The sequence below is a fragment of the Sapajus apella genome, unplaced genomic scaffold, assembly GCF_009761245.1.
Source record: "Sapajus apella isolate SASKATOON/1434 unplaced genomic scaffold, GSC_monkey_1.0 scaffold4, whole genome shotgun sequence".
Lineage (NCBI taxonomy): Eukaryota > Metazoa > Chordata > Mammalia > Primates > Cebidae > Sapajus > Sapajus apella.
The window spans coordinates 835,518-856,752 of NW_022436944.1; the positions used below are offsets into that span (position 1 = coordinate 835,518).

At 42.4% G+C, this 21,235-nt stretch overlaps 1 protein-coding gene and 1 pseudogene across 6 annotated transcripts in view; both read right to left on the reverse strand.

Annotated features, from left to right (window-relative positions):
* The window catches only part of GPR160 (G protein-coupled receptor 160), a 48,662-nt gene that overhangs the window by 25,450 nt on the left and 1,977 nt on the right, over nt 1-21,235 (reverse strand). The gene's annotated exons all lie outside the window — the stretch shown is intronic.
* Nucleotides 1,999-2,127, reverse strand: LOC116545153 (annotated as a pseudogene).

A 21,235-nucleotide genomic window follows, 5' to 3' on the forward strand; every position in this document is an offset into this window, starting at 1 on the left:
ATTCGTTCAAACTACATAACATATTAAGCAGTTTCAGAGTTACTACGCACTGCCAACAAGTAACCACATAAATAAAGTCTACATTTCCCATTCCTTTTGTTCCTTGACTATATTCCACTAAGCTTGTATAGTCTGAGTACTCTGCTAAAAAGTTATCTGATTTCTTTTCTTTGTATTTATGTAATCAATTTGATATGGTATTTTGATTATTAGTTTCTCTTTTGTACATTCAATGACAGGATTTGCTTTGTGTTATTTTTTATTTCATGTTAATTTCATATAATTGAAAAGTAAAATATTCATAGTTCAAAATCAAAACTCTATAAAAACATATGCTCAGAAAAGTCTCATTTCCATACTTACTTCCTCCACTAATATCCACCCCCCTATCATTTATTTCTGGTTTGAGTATATGTGTGGTTATTTCCCTTTCCATCTTACATACAAGGCAGCACGTTAGACATATATTTTGGTGACTCTCTATTGCCCTTAAAACATCCTAGAAAGCACTTCATAGCTATCTCCCTTTTAAAAAAAAATTGTTTGAATATCTTCCTTTTTTCAATAATTGTTTTTATAGCTGCATTACATGGATATACTATAGTTTATTCAGCCAGAATTCTATGAGTGGACATACAGGTTGCTTCCAAATTTGTTCTATCTGCAAACAATGGAGCCATGAACAACCTTCTGTACATATTCTTGGTTATTTTGTGGAGGTGTTTCCTCTGGAATAATTACTAGAAGTGAGACCATTAGGTCAAAGGGTGAATGCTTACATAATTGTTGGATACTGCCAATTTTTCCTTCATAGGGACTGATGATCATCATTTTTGAATGACGGTTTAACGAGTACTGAATTCTAAGTAGAAGATAATACTCTCTTGTGTTTTCAATTCTATTGCTGCTGGGAAATCTGTTGCCATTGTAACCACTGTTTCTTAGAGATACGGCAGAAACTTATTCTCCATTTTACCTTTGCTTCTTTTCCCGAGGCCCGTGGCTGGCCTCTATTTCCCAGGCTCCCCAGCAGTTAGGTATGGCCAGTGGGGCTTGAGCAGACATGAGAGAGACCACTTCTGTCCTAGCTTATTCCCCACTCCTTCCTGTGGGCAAGCAGAGCAATTCTGAAAGCCATGTGGGTGCTGTCTGCTGGGTCCCTAAGGGTGCAGCCACCCAGTGGCCTGAAATACCCACCCAGGCCTGCTACATGAGAGAAGTAAGCTCATACTGGATTTGACCCATTGCATTTTTGGTCTTTTTGAAGGATTTTAGCCCATTTTACTTAATACAACACAGTTCTGACTGGTTCTGTTTCTTATCCCTCCCCCTTGCTTCAACGCATCGTTTTTATCTCCTGTAAGCCTTCATTCATCTTAAGAATTGTAAACATATTTATTTTATTGTCATTTCCAGAAATTCCAACTGCTAATTTCACTTTCAGTAAGTTCACGTCTTGCTTGAACACATTTTGAACTCTCCGTTTATGTCTTCACGTATTCTAAAGTTTTGCTTTGCAAGCTTATTTTGAGTAGGAGTTTTCAACTGCTTTATGTTTCCCCCTCTCCCTCCCTTCCCAGGCAGCTTTCAGTCCCTCCATCTGATCTCTCAAAACCTCTTCCAAACCAGGTCTCAAAATGGCACTGTGTGTTCCTGCTCAGCAGTGCTATCGGTGATACCACGGATCCAGGTCCTGGGCCGAGAAAGCAGCTTGGCTCAGTTTCCAGTTCTGAAGCTACGTCTTTGTCTCTCAAACTTCCAGAAGCCCTTTCCTTCCAGGTAAGCCGTCTTTTCCAGCCTTCTTTCTTAGGTTGGGGAGGGAGGGCACTGTGGTCTCTGATTTCAGTGTAGCCAGTGTTTCTTAGAGGTATGGAAGAGACTTAGTTATTTTCCCAATTTACATTCCCTGGAGCCTGGCTCCAACTCCTTGGTATCGGCTCATGTGGATACTTTTACATTGCCATCTTTTTAAATTTGTTTTTTAGTTTTAAGTTCAGTCTCCATAGAGTCTTAAAAATTGCCAGTGCCAGCCATATTTCAAGTCATCATGAGTATTAAGAAAAGTTTTCAATTAGCAAGCGACTCAGATATACCTCACCGGCTATGAAATGGCCACTGCACAAAGCTATATCCCTTTATTCTGAGGAACCTGAGTTCCTGATTGCCCCTGCTGGAGAGGCCTGCAGCTTAAGCCTGCTTACCCCTTTGTATTTCAGCTTACTTTCTAGGTGACTACAGTGACTACAGCCCGACTATACTTATTTGGTTACCCTTTTTATATTATAACTACCTTTGCTAGGTGTTTGGAGCCTGAACTCCTGTGCCATCTTCACCAGATGTCTCAACTTAAATCATTGTCTTGCTCTCCTGTGGCTCCTATACACATTTTGTAAGGCCCTCTTTACATCATATGTACTCAAGCTAAACACAGCTCTCAGAAGTCTTGGTATTGCCAGTTATGAAATGACTTCACTGTATTACTTGTATGCTTTTAGTCTCAAACAAGTATTGACTAGAGCACTGATGCATGAGATGTGATATTCTGCAGACACCTACATTATAGTTACTGTCATGATTCAACTACCTTGTGATTCACCATGGCCCATGGGCTTTTTCTGCCAAAAAAGACACAAAGCCAATCATTCGCCTATTTGAACCTCTTACTTACAAACTTAATTAGCCTTCATTTGATTTTGTCCAATTCATAAATACCGTACCCCATTAATAACAGGTTATTTTGACTTCTGTTTCTAGTTTTCTTGAGCACAAATGTATACACTAATATGCCACCGGTTATGGATTAAAACTGATTAAACAGAACGGGTCCCAGACTGACCTCTAAAAGGTTAAATGATGACTTATCCCACACTGGAACGATATCCTTGATAATGTCTCTGTGTGACCTTCCCACCATCTAACTGTGGTATCATGTGAGCTAACCTCAGTTTTGCTGGGTTGCTGTTGATTACGTCATTCATAAGGAAATCAGCCGCATGAGAAAGTTAAGATTATGTCCTCTGCTTCCTCCAGATCCTTAAACTGTTCTTGAAAACAAATTAGGTTACACTGACATGATTCATTTTTCTATAAAGCTACCATTAAATTTTACTCAATGCCTTAAGTTTCCTTGTAAATTAGTATTCTGGTGATGTATATTTTCTTTTCTTTTTTTTTTTTTGAGATGGAGTCTCGCTCTGTCGCCAGGCTGGAGTGCAGTGGCGCAATCTCAGCTCACTGCAAACTCCACCTCCTGGGTTTGAGCGATTCTCCCGCCTTAGCCTTCCAAGTAGCTGGGACTATAGGTGCGTGCCACCACACCTGGCTAATTTTTGTATTTTCAGGAGAGACAGGGTTTCACCGTGTTGACCAGGATGGTCTAGAACTCCTGACCTTTGGTGATCTGCCTGCCTCGGCCTCCCAAAGTGTTGGGATTACAGACGTTAGCCACTGCGCCCGGCCCTGGTGATGTATATTTCACGTAACTCTCCCTTAAAATGTGATTGTATTTTACTTATTGCAAATTCTTTACATGTATTCACCTCATCATCATTTTGGTGGGTACAGATAATTAATAAAGTATAAGGTTCAGAATTAAGGAGAAAGGAGTTGCATACCTTATACTAGTCATTCAGGTACTGAGTTTTAAGAATAATATCAATAAATAGAAATATATCTTTAAAAAACCAACAAATAAGGGAATGGGATTAATAAGAGCAATAAAGGATTATAAGAACAGAAGCTGTTCAGATACTAATGGGCTGACTGCTTGGCAAACATGTCTACAGAAGAGGTTTAAATATAGTGGGGTTTTTTTGTTTGTTTTTGAGATGGAGTTTCACTCTTGTTGCCCAAGCTGGCGTACAATGGTGCGATTTCACCTCACTACAACCTCTGCTTCCCAGGTTCAAGTGATTCTCCTACCTCAACCTCCCGCCTCACCCTCGCAAGTATCTGGGATTACAGGCACGGGCCACCATGCCTGGCTGGTCTTGAACTCCTGACCTCAGGTGATCTGCCCAACTTGGCCTCTAAGAGTGCTGGGATTACAGGTATGAGCCACCGTGCCCAGCCTACAAAGAGTTTTTAAAAGAACATCTGAATTAGAGGTTGCTTCGTGGTTCTCCTGGTTCTCAGTGATTATCATGTCTTAAGGAAAATAAAGGGCTTAAGCATACAATGATCTGGAAAGCAGCAATCAGAAATCTGTGCTCACTAGTCCCTGAGACCCTGCTCTCCATCCCTGGCTTCTGAAGGTGGCTCCTTCTATGAGTCAACCACCAGAGAGGTTATGACATGCTTCATGCTTAGCTGTTCATGCTTTCTGAAACCAGGGTTACGCATCATTGCTGAGAAAGTGAACGAGACCAACCACCTAAGGGAGATCCCTTTTCTCACCATCACACTGTCAGGGGTAACCCGCCCAATCTGCCAGGGTCCCGTTCTCTCATAAATCTTTCATAACAGTATCCCAGAACTATGGCAGCTTGCTCTACCACCATTCTACCTGTTTTGTTTCCATTCTCTCAGGATTCAGAAATATAACATACACATTTCCTAAGATTGACTTTATTTATACCCATACAGTAGAATATTATTCAGCCTTAAAAAGAGGTAAAATTCTGGCCAGGCGCAGTGGCTCACATCTGTAATCCCAACACTTTTGGAGGCCAAGGTGGGTGGATCACCAGAGGTCAGGAGTTCGAGGCTAGCCTGGCCAACATGGCAAACCCTTGTCTCTACTAAAGATACAAAAAGTAGCCAGGTATGGTGTCGGATGTCAGTAGTCCAAGCTACTAGGGATGTTGAGGCAGAAGAATCACTTGAATTTGGGAGGCAGAGGTTGCAGTGAGCCGAGATCGGGCCACTGAACTCCAGCCCAGGTGACAGGGCAAGTCACTGTCTCAAAAAAAAAAAAAAAAAAGGAAATTCTGATACATGCTAAAGGTGGATAAACCCATAAGACATTATACTAAGTAAATAAGCAGACAGAAAATAACAAATATCGTATGATTCCACATATATGAGGTACCTAGAGTAGTCAAATTCATAGACAAAAAGTAAACAGTGGCCAGGGGCTAGGAGAAGGAGAGAATGAGGAGTTATTGTTTTTTTTAATTATTTTTTTAAAGATGGGGTTTCACCATGATGGCCAGGCTGGTCTTGAACTCCTGACCTCAGGTGATCCACCCACCTCGGCCTCCCAAAGTGCTAGGATTACAGGCTTGAGCCACCGCGCCCGGCCCGAGGAGTTATTGTTTAATGGGTACAGGTTTTCAGCACAAGATGAAAAAGTTCTGAAGATGAATATAGTATCAGTTGCACAACAATGTGAATGTACTTAATGCCATGATCTGTACACTTAAAAATTGTTAAGACTATAAATTTTAGGTAAATTTTACCACAATGATTTGACCTGAGCAGTTCAGTCCTTCTATTCTGCCAGAAAGTGATAAGGTTCTCTTAGACTCTGCAGTCAGCTTCAACGTCTGGCAAAAGCAACTTTGAAGACACCGTTTTCTAGATACCTCTGGGACACCTCAGGGCCTTTGTACTTGTGGTTCAGAGGACCATTCTGCATGGGATGGTCTTCTTTCTTATACTCATGTAGCTTGCCCCCTCAACAGCCTCAAGTCTCCACTTAAGACTAAATTTTTTTTTTTTTTTGAGACAGAATTTTTTTTTTTAAGCATGAGACTAATGAGAGTTTAAGAGAAGTTTTTTGGGCAGGCAGGGCTCTCAAGCCAAATAACTCGGCCTACACACACACACACACACACACACACACACACACACACACACTGCATTTTTAGCTTATAAAATATTTTATGGAAATTGTCTTATTCAAATTGTCTAAAGCATGTTCCTGAACCTGTATTCCATGAACAATGCCAAGATATTCAAGTGTTAAGCTGAGTAATTTAAAAAAAAACAAACCCCAAATGGGCAATTGTTGTCTTTTCCCTAATTTGAGGTGAGGAGAAATTGCCAACAGGTGAAAAAGAAATCCATTTACATTACCAATACAGAAAACAAACATATGTCCATCTTGAGAGATGCAGAAAAATCTTTGGACAAAATTCAATAACGATTCATGATAAAAATCTCTCAGCAAAGTAGGAAATTGAAGGTTTCCTCAACCTGCTAAGGAACATCTATAAAAAATCTATAGCTATCATTATACTTAAATGTGAAAGACTGACCACATTACCCCTAAAATTGGAAACAAGATAAGGATATCTGCCCTTACCAATTCTACTCAACATTTTAGGATATCCTAGCCCATTCAGCAAGGCAAGAAAATAAAAGAAAGGCATACAGACTAGAAAGAATAAGATAGGCCGGGTGCGGTGGCTCACGCCTGTAATCCCAGCACTTTGGGAGGCTGAGGCGGGTGGATCACGAGGTCAAGAGATCGAGACCATCCTGGTCAACACGGTGAAACCCTGTCTCTACTAAAACTACAAAAAATTAGCTGGGCATGGTGGCGCGTGCCTGTAATCCCAGCTACTCAGGAGGCTGAGGCAGGAGAATTGCCTGAACCCAGGAGGCGGAGGTTGCGGTGAGCCGAGATCGCGCCATTGCACTCCAGCCTGGGTAACAAGAGCGAAACTCCGTCTCAAAAAAAAAAAAAAAAAAAGAAAGAATAAGATAAAACTATTTGTAGATGACATTTATGTATATCGACAATCCTAAGGTACTTACCAAAAATCTACTGGAATTAATAAATGAATTTAGTAAGATCACAGGTCAATTTTTAAAACCGCATTGCTATATATAGCAACAAAATTCAAAAATTAAGTAAAATATGTCATTTACAATAGACCCAAAAACACAAAATAGGAATAAATTTATATAAATATTTACAAAACGTCAATGCTAAAGCTACAAAACACTGCCAAAAAAAAACTAAAGACCTTAATAAATAAAGATATGCCATGTTCATGGATACGAAGATTAATATTATTAACATGGCAATTCTCCCCAGACTAGCTGATTCAATATAGCCCTGATCAAAATCCAACTGGGGCCTTTTTTTATATATATTTTTTTCTTCTTTCTTCTAGAAATCTTATGGCACTTTTTCTTTTTTTAAAGATATTGACAAGCTGATGCTAAAATGTATATGAAAATACAAAGGTCAGAATAGCCAAAAATAAAAAACAAAGTTGGAGGAGTTATACTACCTGATTTCAAGACTTATACATTCCAGAACTCAAGACAATGAGCTTAAGAACAAACAGGTTGACAGAACAGAGTTCAAACCAGTCCACTTGATTTATAAGAAAGTTCAACGGAGGAAAGGAAAGTCTTTTCAACACATTGTGCTGGACTAACTGGGTAACTGTATGAAAGAAAAAAAGGACTTTAACCCCACCCCACACCATTAACACAAATTAACTCAGGAGAGATCACAGGCCTAACTATAAAAGGTCAGACTCTACAAGGAAAACAAAGGAGGCTATGTTTGTAATCCTGGAGTAAAGACTTCTCAAGCAAAACACAGAAAGTGCCCAATACAAAAGAAAAAAAAATTGATAAAGTGAACTCATTAAAAGTATTCTGTTCATAAGAAAAAGGTAATAACTGGGAGAAAATGCTTATAACACATATATCTAACAAAAGACTTGTGTACCAGACTACATATATAAAGGATGCCTACAAATGAATAGCAAAAAGACAAACTACTCAAACAAAAATGGGCAAAATACTTGAAAACACACTTCAAAAAGAATATGTACAAATGGTCAATAGCACACAACAAGGTACTCAACATAATTAGTTAACAGGATAAAGCCAATTAATATGACAATGACATATAATTTCACATCCATCAGAATGAATAAAATCAGAAAGACCAACAATACCAAATATTGGAAAGATGTACAGCAACTAGAACTCTCATACACTGCTGTTTGAGGTATAAAATTGTCTATCCCCTTGGAAAATAGTGTGGCATTTCCACATACATATATCCTATGATCCAGTACTTCTACTACTAGACATTTACCTAGGAGTAATTAAAACATGTTGGCCAGGTGTGGTGGCTCACTCCTGTAATCCCAGCACTTTGGGAGGCCAAGGCAGGCAGATCACTTGAGATCAGGAATTCGAGATCAGCCTGGTCGACATGATGAAACCACATCTCTACTAAAAATACAAAAATTAGCCAGGCATGGTGGCACGCACCTGTAATCCCAGCTACCTGGGGGGCTGAGGCAGAGGAATCACTGGAACCTGGGTGGCAGAGGTTGCGGTGAGCTGAGAATGTGCCAGTGCACTCCAGCCTGGGTGACAGAGACTATTTCAAAAGCAACAACAACAACAACAAAAACAAAAACATGTCCACAAGAAGTCTTGTATAAGGTTAGGCAAGTACTTATTAGACATGAGATTAAAAACACAAACCATAAAAGAAATCAACAACTTAGGCTTCACCAAAATTTAAAACTTCTTTTTTCCTTTAAAAAGCGCCATTAGGGAAAAAGTCATGGGTTTGGGGAAAATATTTTCAAACTATATGTTTGTTTTTTATTTTTTGAGATAGAGTTTCACTCTGTAGCCCAAGCTGGAGTACAGTGGTACAATCCTGGCTCACTGTAACCTCCGCCTCCCACGTTCAAGCAATTTTCCTGCCTCAGCCTCCGGAGTAGCTGGGATTACATCACGCCCAGCTAATTTTTGTATTTTTAGTAGAGACGGGGTTTCACCATGTTGGGCAGGCTGATCCCGAACTCTGATCTCAGGTGATCCACCCGCCTCAGCCTCCAAAGTGCTGGGATTACAGGCATGAGCCACTGCACCCGGCCCCAAACCACATATTTTATAAAGAATTTGCATCCAGAAATATATCTTAAAATTCTTAAACCTCAGGAAGAGGATGGTGAGAACCCCATTTACAAATGGGGCAAAAAATGTAATTAGACATTTCATCAAAGATGATATATATCTATATGGATATAGATCAAATATCCAATACAAAAGAAGATATATAAGTAACTAATAATCACATGAAAAGGAATTCAACATCATTAGTCATAGGGAAAATGCAAATTAAAACTGCAGTGAGGGCCGGGCGCGGTGGCTCACGCCTGTAATCCCAGCACTTTGGGAGGCCGAGGCGGGTGGATCACGAGGTCAAGAGATCAAGACCATCCTGGTCAACAAGGCGAAACCCCGTCTCTACTAAAACTACAAAAAATTAGCTGGGCATGGTGGCACGTGCCTGTAATCCCAGCTACTCAGGAGGCTGAAGCAGGAGAATTGCCTGAACCCAGGAGGCGGAGGTTGCGGTGAGCCGAGATCACGCCATTGCACTCCAGCCTGGGTAACAAGAGTGAAACTCCGTCTCAAAAAAAAAAAAAAAAAAAAAAACTGCAATGAGACACCATTACATATCCTTTGGATTATTTTAAGAATGACTAACAGGCCGGGCATAGTGGCTCATGCATATAATCCAAGCACTTTGGAGAGGCAGGCGGATCACCTGAGGTCGGGAGTTCAAGAGCAGCCTGACCAACGTGGTGAAACCCCGTCTTAAAAAAAAAAAAAAAAGGAAAAAAAAAAGGCTGGGCATGGTGGCTCACGCCTATAATCCCAGTACTTTGGGAGGCCGAGGCGGGTGGATCACGAGGTCAAAAGATCGAGACCATCCTGGTCAACAAGGTGAAACCTCATCTCTACTAAAAATACAAAAATTAGCTGGGCATGGTGGCGTGCACCTGTAGTCCCCGCTACTTGGGAGGCTGAGGCAGGAGAATTGCTTGAACCCAGGAGACGGAGGTTGCGGTGAGCCAAGATCAAGCCATTGCACTCTAGCCTGGGTAACAAGAGCGAAACTCCGTCTCAAAAAAAAAAAAAAAAAAAAAAGAACGACTAACAATGTCAAATGTTGGCAGGAATGTAGAGAACCCTCATACACTGTTAGTGGGACTCTAACATTGTACAGCCGCTTTTGAAAAATGGTTTGGCAGTTTCTTAAAAAGAAACATAAACTTACCATATGACTCTGCAATTATACTACAAATCTACTCAACTGAAATAAAAATAAGGTCCGTATTAACACTTGCAGATAACAACATTATCTTGTTCATAGCAACATTATTCCTTAACAGCCAAGACCTGGGAACAATTCAAATGTTCATCAAGTGGCAAATGGATAAATAATATGTAGTACATTTATAAAACTGTATGCTATTCAGCAACACAAATGAACAAGCCACTGACACATGCTGCAACATGGATGAACCTCAAAAATGCTGTGCTAAGTGAGAGATGCCTGACACAAAAAACTACATATCCCAAGATTCCTCTTATTTGAAATTACCCAGACAAGGCAAGAGACAGAAGTTCAACGGATATCTAGGGCTAGTGGTGGGAACTGATCACATACTGGCAGAGAGAAATTTAGGGGTGACAGAAAGTCTAAAACTGGATTGTGGTGATGGCTCTACAAATCTATAAATTACTAAAAATCATAGAATTGTACACAATGAGTAGGTTTTATGGCATATAAATTACACCTCAATAAAACTTTTTTTAAAAAGACTTGTATAAGAATGTCACAGCAGCTTTTTTTTTTTTTTTTTTCTTGAGACAGGATCTCACCCTGTCGCCCAGGCTAAAGTGCAATGGCGGCGTCTTGGCTTCCTGCAACCTCTGCCTCCCTGGTTCATGTGATTCTCATGCCTCAGCCTCCCAGGCAGCTGGAATTACAGGTGCTTGCCACAATACCCGGCTAATAATTTTTTTAAGAGATAGAGTCATGCTGTGTTGCCCAGGCTTGTCTCGAAATCCAGGGCTCAAGTGATCCTCCCACCTTGATTTACCAAAGTCCTGCTATTACAGGCGTGAGCTGCCATGCCCAGCTATGGCAGCTTTATTCACAATAGCGCAAAACTGGAAATAACACAAATGATCCCAAATGATCATCAAAGGAGAATGGCTAAACTATAGCATATTCAAAGATGTAATATTATTTACCAATAAAGAACTACGGAATCACACCATATAAATCTCAAAAGCATTATATTGAACAAGAGCAGCCACTTCTGTTTTTCTGCTGTATACCATATATTTCTCAAAAGTAAACACTTAAAATCTGTGCATTTTACTGTATGTACCTCAACAAATGTTTAAATATTTTAAAATGCCCCCCAAAAGATATACTACTAGACAAATCAGCATCAATTAATCCCACGAATTTTCAGGAGGTACAGGTGTGTGTTTCTGTTGTCCATGTCAAATAGTTAATATAAATGGGTGACTAATGATTTGATACTCATTTTTAAGTGTTTAATTATGTCATGATACAAACAAAAATACATTTAATATATGTAAATAATGAAACAGAATCAAACTCATTGTATATTAATTCACTTATTTACTCCAAAAATTTTTATGGAGGGTGAAAAATTTATTCTAGGCATCAAAGTTCCAATTGTGACTCAATCACATATACAACACTGATGTTTCAATTTTTAAAAATGTTATCGTCAACTGAGTGTGGTAGCTCACACCTGTAATCCCAGCACTTTAAGAGGCTGAGGCGGGTGGATTGCCTGAGGTCAGGAGTTCGAGACCAGCCAGGTCAACATGGTGAAACCCCGTCTCTACTAAAAATACAAAAAATTAGCCAGGTGTGGTGCTCATTTTTTGTATTTTTAGTAGAGACGGGGTTAGCAGGATAATTCTTCTCCTGCCTTGGCCTCCTGAGTAGCTGGGATTACAGGCGCCCACCACCACACCTGGCTAATTTTTTGTATTTTTATAAAAATTTGGAGGTGGAGGTTGCAGTGAGCCAAGAATCCACCATTGCACTCCAGTGTGGTCAACAAGAATGAAATTCTGTCTCAAAAAAAAAAAAAAAAAAAAAGCGATATTCTGAGTGTACCTTTCAGAATAAAGTTTACTTAATATCGGGTTCCTGGGCTGCTGGCGAGTGGAAGTAAGTCTTAAAGAACCTAACAGTCTCAGACTTGTGAAGCAAAAACAAGTTTGGTAGCAATCAGGTCCGGCCGGTTCCAGACTCACCAAGTGGCCATTTCAGGCCTCCACAATCCGCTCTGGCTCCTGAGCCACAGGAAGATCGGTGCTGGGAGGAAAAGCTAAACCTGAGGAACGCTGCTTCCTGGTCAGTGACATCTACCATGACTCAGGACTCAGGCCAGGAGGAAAGGAGCGCCGCCACCTCAGGCAGCTTGCCCATCCTTCCATCACTTCCTTTCCATTGCCCCAGGTCCCCTTAGAGTGCCCCTCACCAGGCCTGGAGGTATGACGTGAATGAGGCATGACCCTGCTCCTTGGAGTTTGTCTACAGCCCACACTACCCAGTGTCTGGGAGGGTACAACGTCAAGGCACTTCCTATACTCCTGGGGCATGTTAAGGAGGGTTTAAAACGTTCCTGCCTTTTGGCCCAGGGTCTGCACTCTGGTAATTTATCATAAGAAAATAATCTGGGTTGAAGGAAATAATTACTGCGTAAGCAGCTTGCTTCGGCATACTTAAAATAGCGCACAGAACTCCCGTCCCCAGAAGAATCAAAACAACTTAATGTCTCAACAATAGGGAATGAGTTGAATGAATTATGATACAGTCATAAGGTGGACTACCACCTGCAGCCATGAAAGATCAGCTTGAGAGAAAAACTAAGTAACAAAAAAAATGCTGACGATATTCTGTTAAAGGACAGGAGCAAGATAAAGCTGTGTGTAGCAGGGCTTCTCACAGGAGGGAGAGATGGGATCCTGCCGACCCCTGAATCGGTGTTCCTGAGGGGAGCCTGCTCTTGTCCTCAGTCTTACATTAAGGGAGATAGGGGCTGCAAACCAGTGGTAGACACAGTGGTACATCCAAATATCAGGGAAATAGGAAAAATGTATGTATAATCACAGATCAGAGGTGAGTAATGCCAGCCTACTGTGACTGGTAAGGTGGTGGCCCTCGGGACTAATACTTCTGAAACTTGAATATGGATCTTGTTAAAAGACAGATTCCGATTGAATATGTCTGGGACGAGCCTGGGATTCTGCATTTCTAACGAGCTCCCGGGCGATGCCATGCTGCTAGCCCACAGCCCACACATGGAGCAAGCCTGAAGAGGAAAGAACCCGGCAGCACGAACAGCGACTGTCTCTGGTTGGTGAGAACAGAGGTACATGTTTACTTTTTACACTGTCCTATATCCTCCGCAATGCAAATTTGTTGCTTTTATGATAAGAAGGAAAAATTTCCAATGTGTAAAACCTTTGACTCAGTAATTGTTCTTACAGGAATCCATCTCAAATCATGTGAAATGGGTTTATGTGCATTCAACTTGGAATCATGTAAAACATCAAAAAAGGAGCAACGACTTAGTTCTCTAATATTTTAAGAGAATGGCTAAAAAAGACTAAAATAGCATGCAGTCATTAACAATAATATTTATAAAGACATAGGGGGATACAATGTCTTTATATTTTTTTTTTATTTTTAAATTTTATTTTTAAATTTCAATAGCTTGAGGTGTACAAGTAGGTTTTGGTTACATGGGTGAATTGTATAGTGATAAAGTCTAGGATTTTAGAGTACTCATCACCCAGGTAGTGTACATTGTACCTGATAGGTCATTTTTCATCCCTCATCCTGCTCCCGTCCCCGCCTTGAGTCTCCACAGTCCACTATATCACTCCGTATGCCTTTGCGTACCCATAGCTTAGCTTCCACTTACTTACAAGTGAGAACATACGGCATTTGGTTTTCAATTCCTGAGTTACTTCACTTAGAATAATAGCCTTCAGGGGCGTGGTGATTCACACCTGTAATCTCAGCACTTTGGGAGGCCGAGGTGGGTGGATCACCTCAGGTCAGGAGTTTGAGATCAGCCTGGCCAACATGGTGAAACCCTGTCTCTAAAAAAATACAAAAATTACCCGGGCATGATGGTGGGTGCCTGTAATCCCAGTTACTCGGGTGGCTGAGGCAGGAGAATCACTTGAGCCCAGGAGTCGGAGGTTACAGTGAGCCAAGACTGTGCCACTGCACTCCAGCCTAGGTGACTGAGCAAGACCCTGTCCCAGAAAAAAATAATAATAGCCTTCAGTTTCATCCAGGTTGCTGCAAAAGATACTATTTTGTTTTTTTTACAAAAGAAAAGTATTCTACAGTGTGTGTGTGTATATATATCACATTGTCTTTATCCACTCATTGGTTGATGGCACTTAGGTTGATTCCATCTCTTTGCAATTCTGAATTGTGCTATGATAAACATATGCATGTGGGTGTCTTTTTGATATGGTCGCAATGATAATTTTTAATAAAAGTATAGAAACTATGTTAAAATTCTAACATAAAATGAATTGTTTATAAAATGTTAAAATTTTTTAAGTTTATAAAAAAAAAAAAAAAAAAAGGAAACATACCAAATCCTAAGTAATGCCTTCAGATCCTTGGATGGTGGGTCATAAAAGACTTTTCCCTTTTTTTTTTTTTTTTTTTTTGAGACGGAGGTTTCCTTTTTTTTCCCAGGCTTGAGTGCAATGGCGCGATCTCGGCTCACCGCAACCTCCGCCTCCTGGGTTCAGGCAATTCTCCTGCCTCAGCCTCCTGAGCAGCTGGGACTACAGGCACGCGCCACCATGCCCAGCTAATTTTTTGTATTTTTAGTAGAGATGGGGTTTCACCATGTTGACCAGGATGGTCTCGATCTCTTGACCTCGTGATCCACCCGCCTCGGCCTCCCAAAGTGCTGGGATTACAGGCTTGAGCCACCGCGCCCGGCCCAGACTTTTCCCTTTAAACCTTCCAGAATGCCCGGCCCAGACTTTTCCCTTTAAACCTTCCAGAATACAGTAAAGTTGAAGGCAGGCAGGATCAGGAGGCAAGGGCAGCAACGGAAAGTGGCAGGGGCCATGGAAAGAGGAGAAAACCTTGCGGGGCTTGTGCAGGAGAGAGAAGGTTTGGGCCCAGCTGGGGAGGTGGCGAGGCTGTGGCAAGTATAGACTTCTCACTGCAACGCCTGGCTGAAAGTGCAGGGGAAGGGCGAAGGGTCAGGTAAAACTAGGCTGGGCTCTGAGGCTTTGGGTCTGCACCTGGGGCAGGAGGGAGAATCCAAAGCCTACTGCCTCTCTTCCTCCCGCTCCCCTCGCTGAAGGGGACTGGGCAGGAGCTGTCAGCAGGGAGACCTCTGCTCTGTTGCTTGGAGCGGATCACCGGCCCTCCGTTTGGCTTCTCTGGACACCATGGATGCTTTATTTCCCAGGAACACCTTAGCTATCAATCTCCCATTTTACTCCCTCCTCAGAATTACTTAAGGGCATAAAGAATGAGAACTCATGTTACCTCTCTGAGGAAGGAAAATGAAGGCCATTCCGTGTTCTCATTTCTGGCCTGAACCTGGGTTCACTTCTGTACCTCTCCTGACAGGCAGCCAAGAGGGAATCGAAGCAAGTATAAACACACAGAAACCTGCATTGCTAGTTTAAAGATCAAACCACAGACAGCCCCTTTAAGAGCTATAAAATATTAAATAAGCGTTAACAGCATGTATCTTACTTTTCCAAGTTAAAAAGCCTCTCAATGTATCTGTTCTGGGATTTTACTACTAAGGGGAAAGTCAGACATTGTACTTCGATGTATCTGTGTCAGGATTTCATAAAAGGTTGTTAGCCCCTCACAACGTTCCTATTAGATGTGCTTATCCCCAGGTGACAGAAGAGGCACTGGCTGCCCAGAAGACCTAGCCTTAAACCCCTGCCAGGCGGTGGCATAGCTGAGGCTGGGACTCCTGTGCCCCAGCTAACACTAGTCTGCTCTCTCATAAGGGGGTGGAGTTTGTGTCCACACGAATGCTAGGAGATTCCAGCTCCTTTCCACAGTCAGCAGAGATTTTAATCCCCAAACAACAAAGCCAAAGCCCTGGCTCAACGTCACAAGCTGTGGCCCGGGTCTCATCAGTTCCAAAGCTGCTGCTGCATCAAACACCCTGTTAGCATTTGTCATGGAGAACATTTCCCTGAGGCCACGTGGCAACCCTGATGGGCAGACCATGTCTCACTCCAACAATAGAGGTCAGAGCTGGGAGGCATTTCTTCCCTGTGGTCTTTCTTCTAACATCGTGTGGGGGAGATTCCCCCAGGAAAAGCGAAGGTAAAGGAAGCAAGGCTCTAACAACAGCAACAACAATAGCGAACTCACAATACATCCCACTCCATGCCAGGCACCGTTACAAGCACCTGACGTGCCATCGAATTGTCACAGCCCTGTGATGTATTATTATTACTTCTATCTTGCGCAGAGGAAACTGAGGTACAAAGAGGTTTTACAAATAAGTCAAGGCCAGGCACAGTGGCTCACGCCTGTAATGCCAGCACTTTGGGAGGCCGAGGCGGGTGGATCACGAGGTCAGGAGTTCCAGAAATGAAACCCCGTGATCCATCTGAGTCTACACTCAAGACTGCCCTGCCCTGCCTCACCCTGTTTGCTCTGGCTAATAATCAGTCAACCAGCTCTTCCTTGACAAGGGGATAATCATCACCCGAGGGAACACACACCCACAAACCTGACTTCCAGAATTCTCCAGAAAGGATCCCATCAAGGAGCTGGTCCGGCATTCACAAAACATAAGCATGTCAGCCTCTGAACTCACTTCTTTCGAACAAAACAAGGTGTTTCACTCAGAGCCCTTGTTTATGTGCTGTCCCTTCACATACACACCTAGACTGACCACTCGAGTGACAAAGGCCCACAACAGCACCTGACATGTCCTCAAAACCACTCCACAAGGTTCACATTTGTGGTGTTTGCTCTTCTCATTCTCATACACAGCACACACACAGGGGAAGAAAATGCGGAACTCACGGGAAGGAAGGAGAAATCTAAAGAGAAACTTCAACTGTCATGAAACTCCAGCTATTGACAGAGGCGAGACCATCTGTCCCATGACCCTTAACTGAAAGTTTCAAGGCAAGGAAACTAAGCCACCCTGAGAATTGCATCACAGAAACCCCCTGAAGGCTGGACTATGCAGGCACCTCAGCTCCTCATCCCTGCAAAGCTTTCTGCAGCGCGTGGGGGGAGGAGTGCTCAGCAGTGTGTAGGAGTTAACTTGTCATCAGCCAGAGAGTGGTGGGCAGAGAAGGACAGGGGAGAGGGACCCTTTGCAAGTCGTAGGAACCCCTCAGAGTGGCTGGGGTCCAGCTCAGAGCAGCTACAGAAAGCTGACGCATAACCTCAGGATCCACACGGGTCCCAGAGTCAGGGTGCTTAAAGGAGGGAGGTTCAAGGGCTTCTTGGTGCCCCATCCCTGCAGGATACCCTGGAAAACCCACAAGGTGCACGAGCCCCACCTGCCTACTCACAAAGACCTAATGGCGTGGGATTCTGGAGGCACTCCTTTTCCCTCCTGAGGCCTGCCCACACCTACTCCATCCCTGTCAAACTGCGGCGGGTAGCCAACTCTTATGTTCCGGGTAAGTGAGAAAAATAGGCAGCGTGGGAAACAGTGACAATGTGGCTTGTTACTCCTTTCATTTCCTCAAAGGAGTATGTTCCCACTTTTCTTGCAACAAGAGCCTCTCCACCTATCTTCTGTTATTCCATTTGGGGTAGAGACACAGAGAAAGATCTCTTACCTTAAAAAAAAAAAAAAAAAAAAGACATGCAATCTCAGGGCTGGGGACTACTTTAGGGATTGCTGGGGGTTGATGGGACTAGAAGGTACCACCCTTCCCTAAAGAGGCAGCTGCTCTAGCACTCCCTTTGGGAATCGTTAGGGCAGAATATTTGAAATTCCCCAATTTTCAACACTGACTCAATGTTTTAAACTGTATGCTGGTCCGACAACATCTATTGGTTGGGTGTGACCCATGTCCCCTGTCCGTCACCAGGACAGAAGGGTGCGGTAAGGAGACAGTTTGCCTAGACTACGCAACTATTGGGCGTGTTGCTCTGCTTCCTGCTAAAAGAGTGTGAAATTGCCAGAAATAATGCAGACTGTCAAATCTGACAGAGCCGAGTTTGAATCTCAGCCCTACTTTTACCAGCTGTAAGACCTCAGGCAGAGACTATAAACCTCTACTACAACTTCCACCTGCAAAATGAGCTGTTAATACCCAACCCTAAAGACATTTGTCAGAATTAAAAACCTTTGTGGGCCAGGCACAGTGGCTCACACCTGTAATCCCAGCATTTCGGGAGGCCAGGGTAGGTGGGATCCCCTGAGGTCAAGAGGGGGAGATCAGCCTGGCCAACATGGTGAAACCTCATCTCTACCAAAAATACAAAAATTAGCCAGGCATGGTAGCAGGCATCTGTAATCCCAGCTACTGGGGAGGCTGAGGCAGGAGAAGCAATTGAACCCAGGAGGCAAAGGTTGCAGTGAGCCGAGATCACACCACTGCACTCCAGCCTGGGCAACAGAGCAAAAAACTGTCTCAAAACAAAACCAAACCAAAAACAAAAACGTATGTGAAGACTACCATGAACTCTTTTTTCCTAAGAGACAGAGTCTTGTCCTGTTGTCCAGGCTGGAGTGCAGTGGTGCAATCATAGCTCACTACAGCCTGGAGCTGCTTCGCTCAAGCCAATCCACCCCACTGGCCAATTTTATTAGTAGTATTTTCTTTTTTGTAGAGATGGGGGAGTCTCGCTATGTTGCCCAGGCTGGTCTTGAACTCTTGGCCTCAGGCAAACCTCCCTCCTCTCAGCCTCCCAAAGTGCTGGGATTACAGATGCGAGCCACCACACCCAGCCCATGAACTTTTTTTTGGCCAATGAACTCTTGATAAATGATACATTTCCTTCCCTATCTCCCTAAAGAAGTGATTTAAAGCAGTCTTTAGATTTCTTTTTTTTTTTTTTTTTTTTCTTTGAGGCAGTATCTTGCTCCGTCACCCAGGCTGGAGTACAATGGTGTGATCATGGCTCATTCAGCCTAGACCTCCCAGGCTCAAGGGATCCTCCCACCTCAACCTCCTGAGAAGTTGAGACTACAGGCATGTGCCACCATACCCAGCTAATTATTTTTATTTTTATTTTTTCTGGAGTCAAGGTCTCACTATGTTGCCCAGGCTGACTTCCTTATGTTTCAGTGTTTCCATCTATTAAAAACCAAAATTATCCTCTATCACCACTCTCTGCCTCACAGGATGGGATGAGGTGACGTAGATGAAAGCAAAGTGCTTACGAATTTAGAAGAATAACCATCGTCTTGATTGCCAACACCCTTTCCTATCATTTCTAGCCCAACAAAGGAGCAATTAGCTCTTCTAATGTGTTTATACCCTTAATAATGTAACGCAGGCCGAAATGGTGCCACATTTGTGGTATGTCCTTAAAATGGCTATTAGCAATCAACTCTCCAGAGTCCAAATCTACCACCCTCCTACAGAGGAGAGTACACAGGAGGTCACTGCTGGTCACTAAAGGGCCTGGCAAGTTTTTCTCCTTCCATGCTCTTGTTTTAGGGGACCAGAGAGGAAACTGAGGTATAAAATACAGTTACATAACAGCTGCATACTTTTTATTCATACCAAGAAAACAGAACCACAAACCAAACAACTCTACTTCATTTAAGTACCACCATGAATTCACCGTCAGATTTCCCCACAATATAAGGGGATTTTTGTTGGTTGTCTCATTATTTTCCCATCACAGCAGTGAAATTAGGACACACTTCAGCATTTAGATTAGTGAATCTAAAGGATGTAAAGATATTTTAAGATTCAGGTCTTAAAACATGAATCAAGAGCAAGGCCTAGGCTGAGGAGATTCATTGAACACTTCAACTTTTAACTGTCACAGGTTTCATTTGTTTGACTTGTTTTATCTTTAAATCAAAAGGCATTAAATTCAGTTATACTGAAGCTAGGAAAAAATGTGGATTGCCTTTCAGGAATATGCCTCCCCTTCCTCCCTCTACTAACCTCTGTAGCGCCCTCTCAGAGTCACCACTTTTCCAAATTACTAATCAAGCATGACAGAATGAGTAGAAATTATAGGCTAAATCTGGAGGAAAAAGATGAGCAAGGCTGATGAAGATATAGCTATTACTCCTTCCTTACCCTCTGTCAAACATGGTGCTTGAAAAAAAAAAAAAAGGGTGTTAACACCATGCAGAACTTTCAGGGGTCAGTTCTTTGCTAAATATTTACATGTCATGATCCCTGAAGCAAACGAGGTAAAGATAAAAAAAGCAACACAACTCTGCTAAGATCTCTCTCAAGCAATAAGCAGCTCTCCACTCATCCTGTGCTTTGTTTTTACCATGTCAGCTCTTCCAGAAATGTACATAAATTCTACGTGTATACGGACATATGTGTTCGCTACTCTCAACTCTATTTTTTGATGAGCGTAACTTGGAAAGGATTTGGGCAATTAGGAAAAACTGCTAACACGTTTTATACAATCCACCCGACTGGTGGCAATCAACCACCAGGCTGGCTAATGCCTTTGTATAAAAAAAGCTGACCTGGCACCCACCTGCATCAACTTGATCCGCTCAGCTTTGTCGCACTCAGCAAACATCCTCTGCCTTCTGAGCAAAAAAAATCGGCACCTCCAGTAGAGAGAGAAAAACTTTTTACAACTGAGTTTGGAGAAGCAGGCTTGACACCCAATTTACAAAGAACAAGCGTCTGTGGAAGATCTTGCATCTAGACTCAGCTGCAGTGCCAAACCTACCTTATCAAAAAACCTCCACAGGTGGTGGTGTTCCATTTAAAGGAAAATGCCAAACACACACAAATACTGAAACAATAGTGTAAGGACTTCCGTACCCATCATCCAGCTTCAACTATTTTTATTTTACTTTAAGTTCTGGGATACGAGCGCACAACATGCAGGTTTGTTACATAGGCGTGCATGTCCCATGGTGGTTTGCTGCACCCATCAACCCGTTATCTAGGTTTTAAGCCCCGCATGCATTAGGTATTTGTCCTAATGCTCTCCTTCCCCTTTGCCCCCTCTTTCTGACAGGCCCCATGGTGTGATGTTCCCCTCCCTGTGGCCACATGTTCTCTCCTGCTTCAACTATTAACAATCCATGGACAATCTCCCCTCATCTTGTTCCCCTCACTTCTCTGTTAGCATCTAAAACTGAATAATTCTGAAGCAAAGCCCAAAGCTGTATTTCAACTTCAGTCTGTGTCTCTATAGGGGTTGTTAAAAGCTTAATCATGAACCATTACCAAAAGTAACTAAACAGAACTATTATAATATCCTTGATACCATCCAATAATCAGTAATTTCCTTTACTTATTT